Source organism: Hylobates moloch, unplaced genomic scaffold (assembly GCF_009828535.3).
Source record: "Hylobates moloch isolate HMO894 unplaced genomic scaffold, HMol_V3 SCAFFOLD_2, whole genome shotgun sequence".
In the NCBI taxonomy this organism is placed as follows: domain Eukaryota; kingdom Metazoa; phylum Chordata; class Mammalia; order Primates; family Hylobatidae; genus Hylobates; species Hylobates moloch.
The window spans coordinates 136,983,319-137,006,138 of NW_026652277.1; the positions used below are offsets into that span (position 1 = coordinate 136,983,319).

The window sequence follows — 22,820 nt, forward strand, 5'->3', positions numbered from 1 at the left end:
GGGAACCCTAATCTTTAAAAGGTGCTGCTAGGAAACATGCCCAATCTTTGTTCCAGAAGGAAACATCATTATTGTGGACAGTAAACAAACTAAAAACAAATGAAATCAAACAAACAAAAAACTGCCCATTGTCCTAAAAGATGATATTTTAGACACATCTTCCCAGGCTGTTTAATAAACATCCTTGAAAAAGACAGTAGGGAATAAAAATTGATATGATCAATAATTCCATTCATAGGCATCTACCAAGAAGAATATATAAAATGTTCATATAAAGACCTGGATATGAACTTTTTATTTTTTAATTTGAGACAGAGTCTCACTCTGTTGCCCAGGCTGGAGTGCAGTGGCGCAATCTTGGCTCACTGCAGCCTCTGCCTCCTGGGTTCAAGCGATTCTTGTGCCTCAGCTTCCTGAGTAGCTGGGATTACAGGTGTGAGCCACCAGGCCTGGCTAATTTATATTTTTTTAGTACAGACAGAGTTTTGCCATGTTGCCCAGCTGGTCTTGAACTCCTGGCCTCAAGCAATCCTCCTGCCTTGGCCTCCCAGAGTGCTGGGATTAGAGGTGTGAGCCACCATGCCCGGCCTGAACGTGAACTTTCATAAGCAGTTTTACTCATGATCACTGAAAACTGGAGATAACACAAACATCCATGAACAGGAGAATAAACTATAGTATATTCATACAATGAAATACTACTCAGCAATACAAAGGATTGAACTAGTATACACAAAATAGTTACTAATGAACCTCAAACACCATGCTGTACCAAAAAAACTATACAGCAGAGTATATATTGCACATTTGCTTGTATAAAATTATAGAAGGGACAAAACTAATGTATAGTGACAGCAACATAACAGTGGTTGCCTGGGGTCAGATGATTGCAAGTGAATGGCTGCAAAGGGTCACAAGGAAAGTTTTGAGTAATGAAAAGCTGTATATCTTGATTGTGGCAGTGTCTGCACAGATGTATACATTTTTCAAAATACACAGAAATTTACACTTAAAATGGGTGCATTCTTTAGGTAAATTATGCCTCCAAAAAGTGGATGCAAAGCAAAAACAAATGGAACAAAAGTATACAATTTCATTGTTTTGTTTGTTTTTGAGACATGGTCTCAGTCTATTGCCCAAGCTAAGTGCAGTGGTGTGATAATGGCTCATTGCAGCCTTGACCTCAAACAATTCTCCTGCCTCAGCCTCTCCAGTAGCTGAGACCACAGGTGCACACCACCATGAGCAGCTATTTTTAAATGTTTTGTAGAGATGAGGTGTCACTACGTAGCCTAGGCTAGTCTTGAACTCCTGGACTCAAGCTATCTTCCTTCCTTGGCCTCCTGAAGTGCTGTGATTACAGGCATGTGTCATTGCATCTGGCCTGTTTTTTAAAAATGAGACTTGTGTGATGCATATGTTAACATTGGACTGAAATTCTGAGTGATTATTTTTTCCCAGGAACATTTTTCTATAATCAGAAAAAAGAAACTGTTTTATAAAAAATGTGAATTTAACAAAAAGTTTTATTCACTAAAATTTTAAGAGAATGCACTATATATAGAGAAATACACCTGCAATATTTCATTGCTCTATTCATTGAAATGCTCAGGAAACCAAAACTTTTTTAAAAATATGAAAGTATCTATTGGAAAGAGAGACAAGAAACAAAACATTTTATATCCTACTTCTTAGTTTAACATATTCAACTAAAAGTTAAACAATGTTGAAATTTATTAGACTTGTGAAAGGGATATGGTTCAGAGAGACCCTTGTAATACAGTTTTGTAGTAATTACTTATTGATTGTTCACCAGCATATTTATTCCTCAATAACTTAACTGAAGAAAGTTTTACCTTCAGTTTAAGAGCAAAGAATCTGATTAACTTCATTCCAACCCTAGTGGTATTTCATGTATTTATAATGAATCCGAAGCTTTGGGTAACACAAATGATCATAATGCAACTATCATGACATTGTGGTACTGACTTAGGGTTTTCTTTAATAATATATGGTGATAATTTTCAAAAATCTTAATTCTTTCACCAAATTTTTCACTGAGAAACTCAACCATCTAGACTTGCCATTCAAATATACATAATGGAATACGTTATTAGAACACAAAAGACCCTTGTAATGCAGAAAAAGAATTCTATGACTATACATCTTAAATTTTTATCACAAATTAAATAGCTCAGACTCTTTTAGAAAACTATTTTTTTTAAAGGAAAATCCCTAATTTCTTAGCCACAAGAATATGAAATTCAGAATAAATCTGAAGAACTTAAAAAAAATTTGGAAGGAAATGTTAGAATTTTTCTAAATAAAGATACAAATTATGTACCTATCCATAAATGAAAATAGTTATAATTATAGTATATCAATCTTATACTTTTTAAAAAATGACAAAATATACGCATAAAAAGTGTGGGCCCTTATATAGTGGCCCATTGCAAAACTTCACATGTGTAACTATGTGTGACTCTCCCTTGTTCTCACTACTTGGCCTCCCAGTGTTCAATTCTCTCATTGAGGGCAAACAGAAGCCTGCTTTTTTATTTTATTTTTTATTAAAAAGAAGCATAAACACAGCAATAATGCTAATTTTCTGCAGTGGGTACTTTTAAAGATTTCATATTACACATCACAGAGTATTCTAATTTGAATACTAGTATACATATGTACTAGTATATACTAGTACATATATACTAGTAACTAGTATACATATGTAATAAATGACTTACCTCAAATTATTTTCAAATATATTTGAGGCAAGAACTGTATTACTAGGGTAATGATATTAAGATGACTATTTTGAAGGACATATAACAACATTTATCAGAATCAGTGACTATCAAACTGTGTTCTGGAGACAAAAAAAAACGCAGATCAGAAATGCTAATAATTGTTTTGGAAAAAAGAGGCTCCATGGTGAAAGAAGTTTGGGAAGCAGTGTTATAATAAAGCTCCATTCCAGAGATGAGCAATGTACACTGCACATTAGCCAGTTAATAGTTCTGAGAAGTTCACAGTAATGAAGCCTTTTAAATCCAGTGTTGACAAACTTATTTATCTATAGAGCTGTTTTTTTTCATAGATCATCAATTAATATTTCATGGACATAACATTCTGGGTAATGCAATTTGGGAAATATTACTTATCTATAAATTGTTATGTTAGCTTAAATATGTAGGTATATATTTCGCAAATGCAGTTGAGCTGCAAGCATTTTTGACTGAAAATCAATGGCACCCACTTATGTCCTCTCAGTGTAAATAACAATACTAGCACAGAACATTTCACTTTTCATGAACCTTTCTCTTGGTTTCCTACAGTGCTAATCCCTCTGTCATGTTTTCAACTCAGGCAATCCCCTCTTCTCTGTTTGAAAAATAAAGAAAATAAACAGATAAAGATATGTACATATATCTGCACGTTCTGACTTTAGTTTTTTGGTAACTGGACTCATTCTAAGCTGTAGCAATTGTGAACCTGAATCCATTTTACACGACATTCTCATCTTCAAATTAAGTGAAAATTCTTTTTTTAAAGTTATTTTTGACTATCTGAAACAAGTGAACAGAACTAAAACATACAAACTTGCTAGCTGTGTCAAATACATGCTCTTTCTCACAAGTGAGGCCTTTGTTTTGGTAGCAGTCTCTAGTCAAATGATCTGATGACAGATAATCTCAAATGAAATCTTTACTGCTTGATGGTGAAACCAATTCCAGGAGACCAACCAGAGTTTAATACTATACCCAACATTTCAAGGGCCTATCCAGCTAGGAACTTGCATTGCAGGCTTGTGTTTTTGGGAAAAGGTAAACAAATATCAAAGAGGTAAAACATGACAATCTAAAACGATCGCTCCTGATAGCTGGCATAATTTGGTCATAATGCTTCACGGCTCTTGAGACAGGGATGAGTAGTGAACCTGAATCAACTAAACACAAACACGACCATGTCCTCCTCAGGCTCTTGAGTGCTTCCCACTGATGCCAAGACAAACCCGAGACCCCGCCACAGAGTCTGTCCGTGTTCGCTCTCCAGCCTGCTGCTCTCTGCCCCAGGCGGCTTTGCCATCCTTCAGCCTCTTGGCCTTGTCCTGCTCCTTTTCAATACAGAGATTTGACACTCCACATGCTCTGCTGCCTGGACCATCCACTCTCGTCTCTTCCCCTAGCTCTTGTCTACACATCCCCTTGATCTCAGCTCAAAAATGACTTCACGTCCTGCAATTCGAAATGCTTTTGTGATTAACTAATGTCTGTCTCTCCCCTAGACTATAAACTCTGTAAGAGTCACCAAGAAAATGTTTACCACTTATCCCCTGCACCTGGTCCAGGATCTAGGAGAAGGGTGTTCACCTGATATTTCCTGAATAATGAACATTTTTTTGTTTTAGGGAAAAAAAACCCAAGTGAACATATTACTTTTTAATTCTCCCAACAGCTTTCATTTTCTTGCCTTCAACACAGTTATGTACTAATGGAACTCTATGGAGTCCCTCAACTCCATGGTATAGCTTATACTGGCAATGGGAAACCAAGTGTTATGAGAAGGAGGTGGTGATTACTTTTCCAAAGTGGGGAAGGGACAAGGATGAAAGAGATGACGACATCTTTTACAGATGAGATGACACAACTGAACCTTTAAAAATAGCAGGGTTTTGTTGGAGGTAAAGTCCTTCAAAGGGGCTACATGTGGATGAACATAGGGTTACAGAGGGCAGTGCCTACTTAAAGACAAGACCTGAAGCTTTTGGAAAACTATTAAAGATTCTTGATTAAAGGGAAAAAGTATGAAAAGCAGAGTGCTAATATGTTTTGAGACAATGAATCTTGAATTATAATCCCCATAATCCCCACATGTCAAGGGTGGGTCCAGGTGGAGGTCACTGGATCATGGGGCAGTTTCCCCCATGCTGTTCTTGTGATAGTGAGTGAGTCTCATGAGATCTGATGGTTTTATAAGCATCTGGAATTTCCTCTGCTGCCACTCACTCCGTCCTGCCACCCTGTGAAGAAGGTGCCTGATTTTCCTTTGCCTTCCACCATGATTGTAAGTTTCCTGAGGCCTCCCCAGCAATGCGGAACTGTGGGTCAATTAAGTCTCTTTCCTTTATAAATTCCCCAGTCTTGGGTTTTTCTTCATAGCAGTGTGAGAACAGACTAATACAATTACTGAGGAGCTTTCATCTAGAGAAGGCTCCTCAAGGCTGGAGGCTTGAGGAGTCAGGACAAGGTGGAGGGAAGACCAAAAGTCTCCTCATTCCCTGAGGGCCTGGCCAAGGCACTGAAGGAAGGATGAAGCCCCTGGACTGGAGGGAAATGCTTTCACTTTTACCACTGAGGCTCTCACTGAATATAGTTTCACATTCGATCACATGATCACAAAGATGGGGAGAAGACAGAAGAGTAGTGGAGTCAAAAAGATGGCATAAAGGAAGGAAAATCAATTCCAACAAAAGATGTTTAAAAGAATTCAGGTTCCATAATCCTAGCTTTCATATCCAGGTAAGAAAGGTGCTATGTATATAGTTGCCACTTTTAACTCTTTAGAGAAAGATTTTGAACTTTACATTTATTTTTTATCTTTAAATAGTGAGAATAAGCCTAATGAAAGGTGGTTGTATATATCAAACCCTAGGATTACTGGTGAAATATAGTTCTGGTAGGTATGTAGAATTCAACCTGACCCATAGAAAACTTTAAAAAATAACACTGGAGGCTGGGCGTGGTGGCTCACGCCTGTAATCCAGCACTTTGGGAGGCCGAGGCAGGCGGATCACGAGGTCAGGAGATCGAGACCATCCTGGCTAACACAGTGAAACCCCGTCTCTACTAAAAAATGCAAAAAGTTAGCCGGGCGTGGGGGTGGGCACCTGTAGTCCCAGCTACTCGAGAGGCTGAGGCAGGAGAACAGCGTGAACCTGGGAGGTGTAGCTTGCAGTGAGCTGAGATTGCACCACTGCACTCCAGCCTGGATGACAGAGCGAGACTCTGTCTCAAAAAAAAACAACATTGGAATTACTTAATGATAAATATACTACAAATAGAGTGATAGCCTACAATGCCAATAAGTGACAGCCTACAATGCCAATAAAATACTAAGATAATTTTATCTTCCCTGCCTTTGCCCCGAGTATTGGGAAGTTTAAAAGCACAAAATTATTTCTTTCGGTTCCAATAGTTCCAAATTATTTCAAGAGGAAATTCAAATTATAAAATTGGATATTCATGCTTGTACCAGATTAGATTAAATCAAATTAATGAGACTTTATATATACACATATATGTGTGTGTGTGTGTGTGTGTGTGTGTGTGTATTTGGAAATCCTTGTAGGCTACAGAAAATTACAGAAGCATAAGGCACTAATATTAGCCTATCTGGCTGCCTACAGCTTCTAAATTCATAATTTTCCTGACTCCCGCCTCTTCTCTTTTACTCTCTTTTCCTTTAGAATCAACACAATAATGTATTTTGTAACATCTTTAGTTTGAAAAGGGACCTATTTTCCCTTCTTCAGAAAAACTTGAAAGGCAAATTTATAATTCTTAAGGATTATTCTATATAGTGCTTATGCTTACACCACAAATTCCATTTTTTGAAACTTATCAAACATAAATATGAAATTATCACTTTCTTGCTCATTAGACGCAGAAACTCAGATTAGTGAATTCTATAATTTGAATCCCTTTGAATCTAGCAAAAATTTTGGATATTAGCACCAAATACGTTGTTCATTTATCACTCTTTTAGTACAGATTGACACCCTCCACCACTTTATTGCTTACCCAACCAATATTAGAGAGTAATGTGTTTAAATACTTTCCAAGCGATTTCACATGAAAACCACCTAAGAAAAGCTCTTTATCTAATCAATAACCTCCCTGGGCACATGAACACAGTTTGGCCTACTTTAAAGTGGAGAAAATTAATACAAATAAAAGAGTGTGCCGCAAATTTAGTCTTGTAATATTTACATCTAGTTAAAAATAATTTAGAATTTTCCTTTAAGCCAATTTAAAAAATATTCTCAAGAGTAATCTAAAGAGGATCAAAGTCCACTTAATGTAATGAGACAATATGCCCATTATAAACTGTCAGATGATAAGAAACTGGTCTGGGCTTAAAGGTAAATGACATTTAGATATTTATTGTTTATGGCAGCAGCCTTTGAAGCCAAATGCAAGACTCTTAATTAGAGTGCAATAAGCACAGGGTACAAGAGGAAACTATCAAAGCTGCTAATTCTTAAATCTAAAAGCAACAAAAAAGGCTTTCTTAAATCTTCAGACATACATTGCTCCCATCCCTTGGTGCTTCTGTGAAAGGTGACACACAAGAGATATTAGGGATTCTTGCAGAGATTCCACAATAAGAAGTTGGCAATGGGACCCTCACTGTTCTACAGCTTTCAGAGGCTTTTGATGTATTGTGGATTATGAGTTATAGAGTGCCACCAATGCAATTAATTTTAAAATCTAAAACCTTTGCACCGTAGAATTATTACATTATCACAGTACTTTGTAAAGAGCTGGACAGTGACCACAATAATATCTGCACCAAACAGATTTTTGGATTGTCTTGAGGCAAAGTATTTAATCAAGAGTTGTCATTTCACAAAATAGAAAGGTATCCCCACATTTGCTGATGTTTTTTTCTGTGACAAGTGGTTGTCAGCAAGTATGCTTCCTACCAGATAATTTGAAAAGAAGAATCTCCCACTTCAAGATAAAGGAGGTGACAATTTAGCAATAGAACAAATCTGCATTTTGAAAGAAACTCATTCTAAGAAAAGATTACTTTGAAACTAAATTTAATGAAAATATTTGTGAAAGTGGTTCACCTTTAAAACACGTTTGCATTTAACTTAAAAATTGAGTTTTTCTACCTTGTTTTAAAATCTTCCAGAGGAAAAGTTTCAGGAGTCTCTGAACTCATTTTTAAGAACTCTGTTTGTATATGTGTGTGTGTATGTATATAAAATAAACATTAAAAAAAATTTTTTTTTTTGAGAGACAGGGTCTCACTCTGTCACTTAGGCTGGAGTGCAGTGTTACAATCATGGCTCACTGCAGCCTCGATCTCCTGGACTCAAGCAATCTTTCCACCTCAGCCTCCCGAGTAGCTGAGACTACAGGCATGTGCCACCATGCCCGGGTGATTTTTGAAATTTTTTGTAGAGACGAGGTCTTGCTTTGTTGCCTGGGCTGCTGTTGACCTCCCACGCTCAAGCAATCCTTTTGCCTCGGCCTCCAAAGTACTGAGATGACAGGGTATGAGTCACCACACCCAGCCACATAATTCTATATATTAAAAACTATACATTAAAAAAATTTACATACAGGGATACCTCATTTTACTGCACTTTGCTTTACTGCACTTCACAGATACTGCGTTTTTTACACATTGAAGATCTGTGGCAACCCTGTGTCAAGTCTATTGGTGCCATTTTTCTAACAGCCTGTACTCATGTTGTGTCTCTATCAAGTTTTGGTAATTCTTGCAACATTACAGACTTTGTCATTATTATGATATCTGTTATGGTGATTTGTGATCAGATGGTACAATTCTAAGTGTTTTAGGGTGCCACCAACCACACCCACATAAAATGATGAACTTAACTTGTAAGCATGTGTGTTCTGAGCTGCTCCACTGACCCGCTGTTTCTCATTTCTCTCCCTCTCCTCAGGACCTTCCATTCCTTGAGATACTACCGTATTGGAATCAGGCCAATTAATAACCCAACAATGGACTCTAAGTGCTCACATGAAAGTGAGAATCGCATGCCTCTCACCTTAAATCAAAAGCCTAGAAATGATTAAGTTTAGTGAGGAAGGCGTATCAAAAGTGAAAACAGAACAAAAGCTATGCCTCTTGTACCAAACAGTTAAAGGAAATTAAAAGCTCCAGTGAAACCATGAATGAAAAGAACGCAAAACAGCCTTATGGCTATATGGAGAAAGTTTTAAGTGGTATGGATAGAAGATCACACCAACCACGACATTCTCTTAAGCCAAAACCTACTCCAGAATAAGGCCCTAACTCTCTTTAATTCTACGAAGACTGACAGAAGTGAAGAAGCTGTAGAACAAAAGTTTGAAGCTAGCAGAGGGTTCATGAAGGTGAAGAGAAGAAGCTGTCTCTGTAACATAGAAGTGCAAGGTGAAGCAGCAAGTGCTAGAAGTGCAGAAGACTTGGCTAAGACTATTGATGAAGGTAGTGGCCACACTAACACATTTTCAATGTAGATGAAACAGCCTTCTATTGGAAGAAGATGCCATCTAGGATTTTCATAGCTAGAGAGGAGAAATCATTGCCTGGCTTCAAAGCTTCAAAGGACAGGCTGACTCTCCTGTTAGGGGCTAAATGCAGCTGGTGACTTTATGATTCCAGAAATCCTAGGGCCCTTAGGAATTACACTAAATCTGGCTGGGTACGATGGCTCATGCCTGTAATTCCAGCACTTTGGGAGACCAAGGTGGACGGATCACTTGAGGTCAGGAGTTTGAGACCAGCCTGGCCAACATGGCAAAACCCCATCTCTACTAAAAATACAAAAAATTAACCAGGTGTGGTGGTGTGCTCCTGTAATCCCTGCTACCCAGGAGGCTGAGTCAGGAGAATTGCTTGAACCAGGGAGGTGGAGGTTGCAGTAAGCTGAGGTTGCACCACTGCACTCCAGCCTGGATGATAGAGCAAGACTCCGTCTAAAAAAAAAAAAAAAAAAAAGGATTAAGCTAAATCTGTTCTGCCTGTGCTCTATAAATGGAAGAAAAAAGCCTGGATGACAGCACATCTGTTTATAACATGGCTTACCAAATATTTAAAGCCCCCTGTTGAGACCTACTGCTCAGACAGAAAGAATCTTTTCAAAATATTACTGCTCATTGACAATGCACCCGGTCACCCAAAAGCTTGGATGGAGATGTACAAGGAGATTAATGTTTTCATGCCTGCTAATATAATGTCCGTTCTGCAACTCATGGATTGAGGAGTAATTTTGAGCTGGGTATGGTGGCTCACACCTGTAATCCCAGCACATAGGAAGGCTGAGGCAGGTGGATCACTTGCTAGTCTCGAACTCCTGACCTCCTGGCTAACACGGTGAAACCCCGTCTCTATTAAAAACACAGAAATTAGCCAGGCGGGGTGGTGGATGCCTATAATCCCAGCTACTCGGGAGGTTGAGGCAGAAGAATGGCTTACGCTTCAGAGGTGGAGGTTGCAGTGAGCCAAGATTGTGCCACTGCACTCCAGCCTGGGTGACAAAGTGAGACTTTGTCTCAAAAAAAAAATAATTTTGACTTCCAAGTGTTATTATTTAAAAAGTACATTTCATTAGGCTATAGCTGCTATAGACAGTGACTTCTCTGATGGATCTAGGCAAAGAAAATTGAAAGACTTCTGGAAAAGATTTGCCATTATAGATGCCATTAAGAACATTTGTAATTTATGGAAGGAAGTAAAAAAAATCAACATTAACAGGAGTTTGGAAGAAGTTGATTCTAACCCTCCTGGATGACTTTGAGGGGCTCAAGATTTCAGTGGAGGAAGTAACTGCAGATGTGGTAAAATAGCAAGAGAACTAGAATTAGAAGTGGGGCCTGAAGACATGACTGAATTGCTACCATCTCATGATAAAACTTTCATGGATGAGGAGTTGCTTCTTATGGAGGAGTAAAGAAAATGGTTTATTGAGATGGGATCTGGTGAAGATGCTGTGCATACTGTTGAAATGACAACAAAGGATTAAGAATATTACATAAACACAGTGATAAAGCAGCAACAGGGTTTGAGAGGACTGACTCCTAATTAGAAAGAAGTTTTACCGTGGGGAAAATGCCATAAAAGAGTATCACATGTTACAGAGAAATCTTTCGTGAAGGGAAGAATTAAAGCAGTAAAATTCATTATTGGCTAGGTGTGGTGGTGGCTCACACCTGTAATCCCTGAACCTTGGGAGGCTGAGATGGGAGGACTGCTTGAATTCAGGAGTTTGTGACCAGCCTGGGCAACATAGTGAGACCCCATTTCTACAATTTTATTTTTAAATTAGCCAGGCATGGTGACACGTGCCGATAGTCCCAGCTTCTTTGGAGGCTGAGGTAGGAGGATTGCTTGAGCCTGGGAAGTTGAGGCTGCAGTTGAGCCATGACTGTGCGACTGCACTTCAGCCTGGGCAACAGAGTGAGACTTTGTCTCAAAAACCACAACAAAAAAAACTTTGCTGTTGTCTTATTTAAAAAAACTGCCACAGTCATCCCAACCTGCAGCAACCACTACCCTTATCAGTGAGCAGCCATCAACGTCGAGGCAAGACCCTCCACCAACAAAACGATTACTATTTGCTGAAGGCTCAGATAACTGTTAGCATTTTTTTGTCAATAACATATTTTAAATGAAAGTATATTCATTGCTCTTCTTAGACATAATGCTATTGCACACTTAATGAATTACAGTATAGTGGAAACATAACTTCTATTTGCACTAGGAAACCAAAACATTTGTGTGACTCGCTTTTATTGCCATAGTTGCTTTATTGTGGTGGTCTGGAAACAAACCCGCAATACCTCCCAGGTATGCCTGTATTTATATATTAAAATTACATACACACAACACCTATTTTTCTATTAATTTGCAAGAATGTATGATGATATCAGGAAAGACAGACATTTTCTAGCAGAATTTTAAGAAAATTCTTTGCATAACTGGAAGATGGGATTTGAAATAAACACGTTTTAGGAATGTCAGCCAATAACATACTTCTTTCATCAACACCACTTTGTGTCTTTTCAACATGTGGGACAGATGTTAAAACCAAGTTTTGAAATAAGCAACATAGACTTCTGAATCACTCACTATACCACAAATGTTAAACTGGAATTTTAAGAATGAATGTATTCACTAAAAATATCAGTATCTCACACTGCTCTTACTAAAACTTTTCATCCATTCTCAGTAATTTATAAAGATTTTATTTCTTCATCTATATATTATCATTTTACAACTTTACTTTTTGAATGCATCAAAGTGAATATGACATATTAGTACAGTGGTGCATGTAAATATAATTTGTAAGTAAGAATACATGTTTTGAGGTGAATGCACAAAAATATTTTACTGATGAGACAGCAATCAAAACAGTTTAAAGACCACTGGTTTATGGTCCTGATATATTTGTGGGATGCAAATTCCTACACCATCATGCAACTAGCTATAGTAATTCACATGTAAATAGATGAAAGGACTGCATTTATTATAGTGTGACATTAATTTTTCTGCTGTTAAATGTAAGAGCCTCATAATATTTCATAATTAAGGAAATCGCCATAACTTTAGTCCTTATTGTAGTTTCATTTTAGGGTATTGCAATAACTGAAAAATAATCATTCCTCAGCTGGGTAGTTTCATTGTATACTTCTCTTTGTTGTCCCAGATCACGAGAATTACTATTAGGACTCTATGATGCTTCCTTGTTTGCAGAAGACTGTGCATTATAAAATGAATACATGGAGGATTGTTAGAACTACAGATATGTCTATACATCTCACAAACACACACACAAGATTTCAGTGGAGGAAGTAACTGCAGATGTGGTAAAATAGCAAGAGAACTAGAATTAGAAGTGGGGCCTGAAGACATGACTGAATTGCTACCATCTCATGATACACATACACACACACAATTCTTTACTTCAAAATCCATTCTTCCTTGCTAAGGTCTAAATCAAACTTAGTGTGGATGGCCCCTTGATGATTTCAGGAAATCTGGATGGGTACTATGCTGGCAGCAACCTGTATGAAGTCCTCAAATTCCATAATGATCCATTCTCTTGGGTGTAAAATATTGCTCAGCTCCTCAAATTCCTAGGTCCTGTCATAAATGTGATCTTTGTAAAACTGATACTACTTATTAGTCCTACTTTAACAAATAAGAAAATCAATGCTTAGACAAGGTATGTTGACTAATGGCTGGGTAGCATGCTACATTTTTTTTTTAAATAAAAAAAGATATGTGATCACACTTAAAAAGATAGAGTTATATTCAATAAAGCATAGCACTTTAAATACACACAGTTAGATGGACCTAAGCAAATATATGTAACTGTCACATTATTCTTAAAGTGATGGGAGTAAGACTCACATCCCTACTCTTTCTGCCTTTTCTTTTCTGTTGATTTTTCTTAAACACAGTCAGCACAGTTATAGGAATTGGCACTGTCAGATATTAAAAATTATGGCAAATATGTAATTCATAATTTATTCATTTTTCAATGTCCATTGCAGAATGTCTACCAGGTATAAAAAGGCACCATGCTGACTTTGTCCCCAAAAAGTTTTTGGGGACAAAGAGACAATAAGACAAGATATTCTATAGTTCTCAGTGGAGAGATAACACCAAGGACATAGGACATAATAAAAGTAGAGATGAGAGAACACATAAGAACATGTAATCATTTTGTCCATGGCATATGGAAGACCTCTTGTAAAATTATATGCTCTAAGGGCTTAGCAAGTAGATTAATTGAACTTTGAAATAAACAAATGTAATCATATTTTAAAAGAAACACAAATTCAAACTACTTGTATAATGAACTCGAACACAGCTATTTGAAATGATACCCATCTTAAAATGGCATATATAGTTTTTAGTGTACTTTGGGGGGTCAGAATAGATTTATGCTTAAATTTTGAAAAACGGTTCACTGATAAAGCCATTATAGTAATTGCACAGGGTCTGTTTATTAATTTGTCACAATTAAGTCAATAAGAGCTTTACTAATGTCCTATTACTTGATTAGTTTTGAAAGTGATTATCTTAAGAACTTGACTTAATTGGAAGCCTCTCAATTTACAAGGTACATTAAACTCTCAGTAGCATCTTAAGATTATTCAACATATGCAGGTCAATTACCAGTAATCACTGTTTTGTACAAATGTTCCATAAAAACTATAGCATGACATGACAAAGAGGGGAAGCAAGATTTAATTAATAATGTTAAACTCCAACTCACATTTTCAGGATAAAAGGGAGACATGAGCATTCACATAAAGTCTTCCTGAAACTGGGTCTATTATTAAAGATGAATAAAGGAATCCTAACAACTCTCCACCTTATAGATGAAGATAATTTGTCATGATTGCTAAATCACCAAATTGCACTGCCTGTATTTATGTGCAGCTGCATGCACATTAATTTCCAGATTTGTAAATTACAATTAATTCTCAGTATTGCTCTATCACTTTTTTTCTCTAGTTAATAAAAAGAACTGCAATTAATAATTCTTCATCCTATTTTTTAGAACAGATCAACTATTACTGCAGAAGCAGGAAACATGGAGTAGTTAATGTATCCACTGAGACTGTGAGGCCTTTAAAACTATTGGCTGTAGCCTAAATATTTTATATTGACCTTCTAATTCCCAAAGATTCAATATAGTTAGTTGGATATTTACAGTGATTAACAATTATGAGGGCTGATAAAGTGCCTTGATACCTGGGTTGATTTTCAACCATGTATTCAAACTATTTAATAAATTTTAAAATTAAACTTCATTAATTAGATATTTGAAAGGTTTGTCCCACAATAACAACATAAGATCAGTCTTGAGATTAATCACAGGAAAATTGATTGCTGGGTCATTAAAAACCCGGGGAATTCAATTCCTTGAAAAGATTATTCCATTGCTAGCTTGTGAGGGAGGTATATGAATTTATGCATTCTGACTTATTCCCAATCTAAGTTCTGTACACAGCATAAATTTCAAATTGCTGAGGCTGATTCGCAACCAATTGTGTGAAGAGAGTGAACAAAGCTGAATCTGTAAAACACTAGTTTTGTGCATTTGAAAAACTCGAGATGAAAGCCACTATGAAACTGTTGCATTAAAATAACTATAATTGTCCTTACATGAAATTTTCCTAGTGAGTTAACTGCTTAAACTGTGGTAGATGCTATAGGAAAAGTAGTGGTCATATTTAAGAATCCAGTCCCATCTGCTTTGAACCAAGGTTCTATTTGCCCAAAATTGAAGGGTGAGGAAGCCCTCTTAACAGACTTCCCACATACACGTCATTTAAAAAGGGATTTAAGCAACTCTCGGGATAAACTGCCTCTAAATTCTCTACACGTCACCTTGGATAAATTTCTGCACTTTAATTATTCATATGCTACAATTTACCCTTAAAATGTAGAACCTTCTGAAAGTATAGCAAAATATTTTAAAATATCTAATTTATTGTTGAGTAAAACGTGAACCTGGTCATTCCATTTATGTCAATTTCCTGCTCTTGCCCTATCAGAAACACAGCAGGAGCCTGAGCAGATGGGAATTCACGGAAAAGGCGGGAGGGTGGGGTGCAGAAGAAATGAGGACCGCTACAGCCTGTGTTCAGAGGCAGATATGGTCTGCTCCTTCCTTCAGAGAATAAAAGACACTTAAAAAACCCATTTACCTGAGTGTTAACTTCAATTATGACCAGAGAGGTGGGAAGAAAGGAAACTGTTCAGGCATCCTGAGGTTCTTCAAACTCCTACTGCCTCACAATGCATGACTAAGAATATCAAAGCATCCTTTGTTCAGACTTGCTTGTCCCTAATGTCTCCATAAAGGGGGCTATACACAAAGTACATTTAAATTAAGTGTTGCTATCCTTAACTGTCCACTTGCAATAAATAAATGTCCTTAGTTTGGTCAAGGTACTGAGTGCCTGGCAGAGCTGTAGTGATCCAAAGTTTGGTGAGAGGATTAAATGATCACAGAAGAGACCTCTATTCCCTCCTGCTCATCATCCCTGATTCTGCCTCATTCTTCGCACTACCCTTAGGGACAGGGCCAGGTTACCAGCTGTTTATAGTAAAGCCACTTTGCCTGAAGCTGCAAGTGTGACTTTATGGAAACAGCTTTACTTTTAAACAGTAACCCAGAAGTTTCAAATTAAAAATGCTTATTTTTTTCCCCTCTATGCTAAAAACGCCTAAAGTTTACTTTCTAGTCTCACTGGATTAAAAAAAACGTACAAGGGGAAAAAGGACATGCAAACTCTGTTTGGGTAATTACTGCCTGGAATTGGCTGCTTTCCAGAAGAAGCAACAAACTGCTTAAAGTGGAAACTGTGTGTAACTATTAATGAAAGTAAACTAATGATAGAAACATAACACAGGCCCCACTCCTGCTTCCCCAACAGTGGACCTGGCTGCCTCACTGAACGGCTCTGAGATTTAACTACATGGCTCTGATGGCTCAGTCATTTCTTATTACAGTGGTTCTCAAAGTGTGGTCATTGGGCAAGCAGCAGCAGCAGCAGCAGTAGCTTCCCCATCAGCTGGAATCTGGTTAGAAAAGCAAATTAACAAACATTACTAAATACCTACAGAATCAGGCTCTGTTTATGATCCAGCAATGTATGTTTTAATGATCTCTCCTGGCAATTCTTATACATTCTAAAGTTTGAGAAGCACTGTTCTATTAAAGCTGGGTATTTTCAAAGTAATTTTCTAGGATTTTAAAATTTCAGTAATTAAATTGACCATGAGTGAATAGGGAAACGTTTTCAAATGCAACTGAGATGAGAAATAAAGCTATCCTCAGCATATAAATTCTGGATTTAAAACAATGATTCTTGACCCTAGCTGAATATTAGAATGCCCTGGGAGGTTTTTAAAAAATGCCAGGATTTTATCCCCAAATCAACTGAAACAGACTGGGGGAAGGGGAAAGACGAAGGCAGCAATTATATGTATGTATGTATGTATGTATGTGTGTGTATGTGTGTGTGTGTGTATATATATATGAATCCCAGTTATTCTAAGGCATGGGAAAGTTGAGAATTGCTGATATAAAGCAACCAGAACAGTTAGACCCTGAGCAGAACAGTCCAAGAACTGGGAAACAGGGCTATGTGGCTATTTATAGCAGACACGCACACACACATACACACACACACACACTTTCATAGACTGGGTTTGCACCACATTAATTAGGCACTAGCTAGCATGTAAGACTTGGGATAAGACCATAACCCTGGATTGCCTCACATCCTTTTAAAACCTAATCGGCTGAACAGTTCTAGTTTCTAGTATATAATTCACTAATAAATATAATTTTAGGGAGCAAATTTAGTTTTAATCCTATAGGTTGGATCCCAAATAATTTAAAAAATAATAAAAGCTTGAGCATGGAGCCACCACTATCCTACATAAACCACACTGAGACATTCTCTCCACACATCCAATTGGTTCTATCATCTCTTTTCTGCCAGGGGAAAATACAACTCGAGCTTGAACAGGTCAGGAGCACTGATGGCTTAAAAATGAAATACTACCATAAAAGGACATAGAACCAAGTTAGTCAATTCTAGATATATACTATTTTATCATATACCACATTCGTATATACTGTCATAATGAAATATTGAGAATAGAACCATAAATTAAGAAAAATTCCAATGTCCATCTGTTTCATGGCACTCTGCAAGGTTTAACCTCCTTCTGCACACTAACTAAACAGATTTCCATAAAAGCCTTATGAGGTCAAGATAGGTATTATTATTGCTATTATTTTAATTTTACTTCTGAAAAGATAAATGCAGATAGTTAACTGAATTTTCCAGAGACAGACTGCTAACAGCAGCTTTAACTATGGTAATAATATTCTACTGTTTGACATTAATAACTGTACATACCACTATTAAGATCTTAAAAGTATTGTTGATTACTATTTCCAGAAGACTACAAATGGCCAAATGAATTAAAATAGATAAAAGAAGGAAGTGGGAAACCCAATATTAAAAAAAAATCCAACTGGGGGAAGAAAAAGAAACCATAAAGAAGGTTAACTTAAAATACTTGGAAAGACTGTAACTTCTTTTTAAAAAACTTTTCTACAGTTGCTAAACTTGTCTCTGACTTCTTAACAGATCCATAAAGTATATAAATAAAACAAAGTGTAAGATGGAGCTCTGATTTTATACTCAGGCTTATATCGCTACTACAGAACATTTTTAGGACAATTAAGCAATATTTTTGCCTCATAGAATACTAACACCATTAAATCAATTTGATCTTATGTTCAAAAATCTGTTTATGATATTTTCATATTATTCCTATTATATTAAAGTACGGAATTGTATTCTGCTTCATTTGAAAATATACTTCTTTCAAATCTGAAACCAGGAACTTTAAAAAACTGTTAGCAAATTTAATAATGCAGAAATTTATGCTTTAATTGTCAAGTAAAAACATAGGGAGATACAGGAAAACATCTTTCGTAGTTTGTGCTTATTAAAATTAACCAACTATAATGTAATATTTAAACATTTTATACCACCAAAGTATTAATAAACCCAACAAGGGGGCTATCACCTTTTCTTAAAATATACACATTACATGCTTCCCTAGGATAATCTTTCACTATTAGAAGACAGGCAGCTATGTACTATTCTTAATTAAAGCCCTATTTCAGTTAAAGTAGAGCAATCTGCAATTTAATTATAATAATATAAACTGTAATGTAACTAATGACATCGTATGTATTTTCATCAGATAATTAGAATAGTCAGTAAATAAAGCTTTACAAAGCAGGAAATAAAACAGGTGAGGGGTTGTGCCTCATTCATCACCTCAATGGCTAATGAGAATCTGAATGAAGATCAGTCATTTCCTACACATGCCTTCATGGTGTGCAATAAAAGCATACATCGTAGACAGCTCTACTAACTTAATGTAACACCAAGCAGGTGTCAGAAAAATCCACACATAGAAGTGATAAAATAGTGTATAGCTAAAACTAACTCATTTATCAAGAAAGACAGAATAATTATTAGGAATGCCCAGACTGTATGCCCTGTGATAGAAATGAATAATGGGAACATTAACTACATTATTTTAAGAACACACTTAAAAAAACCCAAAATCTAAGTCTACCCTACCTAGACTTGAATTACCTTTGGAAATACAGAAATGGTGAAATGCCTGATTTTACAAATCACAGAGGTAATTTTCTGCTTCAGGTTGGAGAAGAAAAAGCATAGGCCTCTTGCTAATAGTAATAACAAGAATAGACACCAAACTTTGACATTTTCACATTAGAGAAATTGAGTTCTACCAAAACCTAATATTAGAAAGGCAATGATTTTCTTTTAGCAGAGGTATGTAACTTATGCATTCTCATTCTATGATCGTATTGGTGAAGGAAACATGTTAGTCTAGTGAGGAACTGTGCATAGCATCTAGGTTATCAAATGAGTACTTTCCATTAAATCACAATTTCAGAATCTATTGAATTAAGAATTCTTACCGAATTAAGAATTTATAATAGATGTGGCAGAAAAGACAATTAAAAAATTTTTTTTTCTGAACCGCTTTTGGGATAGAGTTCCTAATGTAGTATATGAGTAAATTATTTAGGTTCTCTGCATATATTCAGCTTGCATAAATACTGAAATACAACTTGACTTATTGATGTTTTGTCTCCAAATACATAAACCTTTCCAATTCAAAATGCTGCTTGCTTTACATTCAACCTGGTGAGTACTTATTATCTCTCCTTGGTCCATCTTAGGTTTGTCAATTACATGTGTGAGTATATAACACAGAAAAATAAATTCTGCTTTACCAATCAGGCTGTGAGTCCCCTGAGGGAAAGAACATGTCCGTTATCTTCTTGAATAAAGTGAAGAGAAGTAGAAACTCTTCCCAGGACTTAGTAAGAAATCTTTATCACAGCAGAGACTCAAATAAATGCTTAGTTTTGACAAAGAAAAGGTAAAGAAACCAATTATCTTTAGGCAATAACGAGAATACCAGAGGAATGTGAACAGATAATACCAGTAAGTTCACAGTGTTGTTAACATATAGATGTTGACAAAGAGACACATTCAAAACTATTTTCAAAATTGAGAGGGAAGAGCAGAATTATATTACAGCCAGCACATTCAGTGTCTCTCCAGTGGTAATTCTTGCCAAGAGTTTCAAAGCCAGTCAACAATGAATGCACAGCTAGTCTAAAAAGCATCTTTAAGCCCCCCTTTTTTCTTCTCCTGGGCAGCTTTCTATATTCTCTTATTCTGAGAAGGTAATTAAGAAAATATGATTTTGCCAGATATGTTTCCCCACTCCTTTGAAACTTTTGCTGGTGACAGCCTTCCAAAACTAGGAAAGCAGCTCTAGGCCAGCTGTTCCCTATACCTTGGCCCATACTGTGAAAATAAAGTGATTTGCAAAACAGTATATACGTAGAAGTGACACCAACAGCACACTTTGAAAAATAATATTGTAGATAATTATGAAATGTTGCTTCTTGCCCTACAGGAAAACTTGTAAGATGATAAATCAGCCTCACAGCTGGAAGTACAGCTGATTCAAGGAGTGTACTTGATTAGGCAAAGGAACAGAGGGAATTTTAGTGAACTAATATCACTATTAATTTTGCCAGTGCTTATTGTGTGAATTTGGGTAAGTCACTGGTATTTAGTAAATGGGATTGAGAGTGGATACAATATATAATTAAAAATTCATGCATGTTGCCAAGAAGAAATTACTTTTATCAGCTGCCAAACGGTTGCTCAATTTCATCCAGTTTAACTTCAAAACATCAGCGAATACATAAATGAAAATGACACATTATTTTTCACCACATGCAATTTTTCTGTAATCTCTGAAATTAAATAAGTTCTAATGTAAAATACCGTGCAAAATGAAGTCTTATAAAAAATTTGAACGCCCTGGTTAACAAGTTCTTGACAGACATAGGTATGATAGATACTAGAAGATTTAGTAATTTAATAAATGAAGTATTTATGTACTGAAAAATATCTCCATGGTACACTAAGGATAGATTTAACTAAGGAAAAATCCACTTGGCAGTTAAAAAAAAACAGTACAGTTAAATATACTTCAAAATAGCATATTTTGAATTCCAATTTCTTATGCTTATTTCAAGGGAGGCCAGAACTAATTAAGTAATATCAGCATCTCATAAAAATGAACTCGACTTTTGCAAAGATGTAGCCCGCACCTCTATTAGATTTAGTAGGCCTTTCTCCAATTTCATTACCTTCCAGGAAACAAGAGAAACTAGCTTCACAGAATTTAAGAGAAGGCTGGAGTGATCATCTGCTCTAGGACTGTAAACTGGGGGTCATTGGTGGGCTTCCATTGTACTGTTAGCTTTTGGAAATTGTGTAAAAATCCATGTAGTCAGGAATATGCATTTTATGAGAGGGATATGTTCATCGGAATCTGAAAGTGGTCTGTGAACCCCAAAATGTTCACAAAGTAACTATTGAATTCACCTACCTTTCTGGTTACAAATTAGCCAAGAGAGTTTAAATGACTGCTGCAAAGACAAACCTCGAGTAGCTGTAAAGACCTAGATTCAGGTCTCTTGATAACCAATTAGTTTAGTGTACTACTATGTCCATAACACTTTTCTCAGTAGGGAAAAAAATGAGTTAATTGTGCACAGTGCTTTTGTGACCAGATCTTGTTTTAGGTAAGAGAATAGTATCTTGGTCAGAATACTACCTATAAATACAAATTCTGAAGACATAAAAGGTAAGAAAGAAGGTCTACAGGAGTCAAATACTCATGGGCCTCCAAACACAAACCAAGCTGCTTCCAAGCCAAGCTCAGAGCCACCCCCGCATTAAGGCCCTACAGCACACGTATGATCTTCAAGCTGACAGAGAAAGCCTGAGGACCCTTAAAGGAAGAACAGATCCTGAGGCATCACATTCTACCATAGAGAACTATTAATATCTCAGTTTAACATGGCCCAGAGGTGTGAACTCTCCCCACCCCACTCCCCACACCTATAGATAGGTACAGGATGATTTCAAGGTATAGATATATAATATACAAATGAAACTAAAGCATGGCATCTCACAAATTTGTTAAGGGAAAAATAAAATAAACAATGATTAATTTCATGGTTTTATGATTACTATTTGGACAGAATGTCACTAAAATAAATAATTAGGAAGAAATGTGCATTAATCTTGCCAAACCATGCTATGCATTCTCTTGGTGTTTCTAAACCAGAAAGCTGTTTCATTTGTACATATTCATCGATGTGCGTACAGACATCTAAGTACACATTCTAGTTCTACCATTTACTTACTGTATGATATTAGGTAAATTAATTAATATCTCTGTGACTAGAGCTTCCTATTAATAAAATGGAGATAATAGCATTGAGCTTACTGGGTTGTTGTGAGGATAACACGTGGTAAGAGGAGTAAAGAGCCCATCACATTTTACAGTGACAATAATAGCTATCATCACTGTCTCATCATTATCACAGAGAGGTACAGGCAATTAATAACTTATGGGCAGGAAGGCGTTAAGAAGGAAGCTTAAGACAAAATTGTTTATTAATGAAATGCTTAAGTTATGAAAACTCCAACTACTCTCTGGGAGAACACCAGAAAGTCTGTTCAGCCTGGGATGTGTGTGTGTGTGTGTGTGTATGTCTTTTCCAATTGGGGCCACATTCTCAAGAACTTGGCATATCAGGGTTCTCCACCAAAGAGGATGAGAAGGTTGGATTGATCTGGGTGAGTGCATCGGCTGCCTTCCCTTCTTACAACTGGGGGCTGGGTAACCACAGGTGCTCCCAGTCTCCATTATACCAGCTCCTTTTATGGGGGATCTCATTAGGCCAAATATCGTATTTCTGCCGTATATCTGACCAGTAGCTGAACTTAAATAAAGGTTCTTAGGAATTTGCTTCTTTGGAAGTGAAATGCTTTGATGACAATTAAAAGATAATGGGATTCTTTTGGTATTTATGGAGAGAGACAGTATCA

General features: G+C 36.5%; 1 protein-coding gene across 1 annotated transcript in view; it reads right to left on the bottom strand.

Moving 5' to 3' along the window:
* Positions 1–22,820, bottom strand: part of MAN1A1 (mannosidase alpha class 1A member 1) — a 178,024-nt gene that overhangs the window by 46,457 nt on the left and 108,747 nt on the right. The window lies entirely within an intron of this gene.